This window comes from Salarias fasciatus, chromosome 8, assembly GCF_902148845.1.
Source record: "Salarias fasciatus chromosome 8, fSalaFa1.1, whole genome shotgun sequence".
Taxonomy (NCBI): Eukaryota; Metazoa; Chordata; class Actinopteri; order Blenniiformes; family Blenniidae; genus Salarias; species Salarias fasciatus.
In genome coordinates, this window is record NC_043752.1 from 20307212 (window position 1) to 20310005 (window position 2794).

Genomic DNA, 2794 nt, shown 5'->3' on the forward strand with positions numbered 1-2794 from the left:
TGTTTAGGAACGGGACAACACTTAACTTCACGGGAGTGCGCATTTTGAGGAATGAGGAGTAAGATTGAGGATTAAGCAGAGAATTGGGATTCACCCCAAGACTGCAGCAGGCTAAGGAAAGGCATCATGGACTGTGGATGACTGGATGAAGGTTCCCTTCAATGATGAGTCATGAATCTGCACTGGACAAGGTGATGATGCTGGAACTTTAGTTTGGTGCCGTTCAGTGAGATTTACAAAGAGGACTGTCTAAAGAAAACATCAAAACTCCCACAGTCCTTGATGATACGGGGCAGCATGCCAGGCAGAGGCACTGTGGCGACGGCTGTGGTTAAAGTTTACACGGACATATTGGACAGCTTTCTGATCCCTTCAATCCAAAAAAATGTTTGGGGATGATGAACTCATTTTCCAAGACAACAATGCAATCAGGCCACAGAGCAAAAACTGTGAAAGTATTCCCTGGAGAAAGACGCATCCAGTCAATGTCATGGCCTGCAGACAGCCCAGATCTCAACCCAAATGAAAACCTGTGGTGGAAACTGAAAAAAAAAAAGCTCCACAGCAAGGCTCCGACCTGCAAAGACGATCTGGAAACTGCAATTGAAGAGAGTTGGCAACAGATTGATGAAGAATAGTGTTTGTCACTCATCGAGTCCTCAGAGCCTCAGAGACTGCAAGCTGCAGAAAAGCCAGAGGTGCTGCAGCTAAATACTAGTGAGTTTTGATTGTTTTTGTCTGTTTTTCATGATTTTATATTTTCTTCCTCAGAATGGAGTGATTCCATATTTATTTCTGTGCACTCGCTCTATAAAAGCAACGTTTACTGACCAGCACAATGTTGTTTCTTCATTTGTTTCTGAATGCCAAGATGCTGCACTTTTGAAACACTTCATTATTGTTTTGTGCTTTTTATCTGAGTTTGTTCTACAGAATGAGATGTCTGAGTGAGCGCTCGTCCAAGACTGCTGATCCCATACGGTTTGCTCAGGGGTGTACAAACCGAGTGAAACAGAACTAGTCTTCTTGTGTCAGATGCAGACTGGCCTCTGGGGTTCCTCAGTCCTCTGCTCTTCACTTGACCGCTGGAGTGCAGGAACAACATTTAACACTTGAAATGAGTTTCCAGAGTTCAATTCTCAACATGAGGGATGAATTCATCCCTTCATCAGGTCTGCTCTCAGGTCTCCTTCAGCTCCAGACCTGTTTCTATTCACTGATCAGCTGGTCAAACGTGTCCTGGGACCAGTCGGTCTCTGTTCCAGTTCCAGCTCTCAGCTCGTCAGTCGTTAGAGGATTCTGGGAAACGGCGTCTCCCTGACCTGACCCTGTTTCTTCTTGTTCTTCTGCCCTTCAGTCTTCAGGTCATGATGGCAGAAACAGACCCGTTTTACAGTTTTTCACAATTGCTAAAACACTAAACCCCATTGCCTGAACCAAACTCTCAGGGGCCTAAACTCATTTTTCGAATCAAACACTCTTTTGGCAAAAACTTAAACACTGTTCAGGTCCTATGCTCAATTTTCAAAACCGATCTGCTCTTTTTTGCAAAACCTTAGACACATTCTCAGTCACTAAACACATTTCACAACATTTTTGCAAAATTGTAATCACTGGCAGCAAAATGTGAACACAACTCCAACACAGCTGTCATCTTTTACACACAACAACTCAAAACTGAACACACATATTTCTAATGATGTGATCAGACCAAGTGTGCACAAAGACAAGATGCTGGAGACTGAACCTCCATGACCATGACCATGCAGTAGTGTGCTTTTGTTTTGTTTGTTTTGTATTTATTTTTTGTTATGACGGTCAATTTAGATATCACTTTGACTTAGATGGGTTTTTTTTTTCTAAATGCATTTCAAATACGTAAAATAAAAATTTTCTGTGCACTACACACTCTGAAAACTGCTGGGTTACTGTAAAAATAACCCACATTGAGTGGACTTGCTGACCCAGCGCTGGGCCCAAAAGGGACCGAGCCAAAGCTGGGTTATTTCTACCCAGCTGTTTGGGTTGAAGAGTTGACCCTGATGCTGGGTCAAGATTTATCAGCGGGTCTGGGAAGGTTACTTTACTGTAAAATGTAAACCCTCAGAATTCAGAAACACGTGCCCTCTGCCATGCAAGGCTGTCAAACCCTCCACTGGAAGCCAGCTGGGGTTCAGTGCAGTTCATTGACATGTAGAGGAAAAGATTTGAACTAACAACCTCACAACTGCTAGACAACCACTCTACCAACTGAGCAAAAGCCACACATGAATGTAAGGAGAGGGATGTCATATGTTTTTTCCTTCTTAGCCATTGCAATAATCGTCTGTGAGAACACAGGACTCCAGTTTTCTGTTGCGTTTGTTGCCAGAAGTCTCCAGATGCAAGAAGGAGAAGGAGTTGCAGGAGTGTTCAAAATGGTGATTTTGTTCAAATCATCAATTCACTCTGCTGGGTCGACACAATTCATCTAATTTGGGGTAAAAGCGACCCAATCTGCACAAAATCTAGGGCTACCCAGGAAATGGGTTGGGAAAAGAACCCAGCAGGTTTAAGAGTGAGGACTGCTTGCTGTGTCCTCAGTTATTTCATGTAGTGTCTAATGAACGATCTGAGGTGAAGATGTTTTTACTTGCTGTGTGTGAGATCTGAACGCATAGTGTGGTTTTGATCACGAGAGAACTGGTTTTGAGGTGATAATTCGATTTTGACAGAAATGTCTGAGGTTTTTGTGAATGTAGTGTGGATTTTTGGATTTGTGTTTAAGGTTTTGAGAAAATGGATGGAGGTTTCA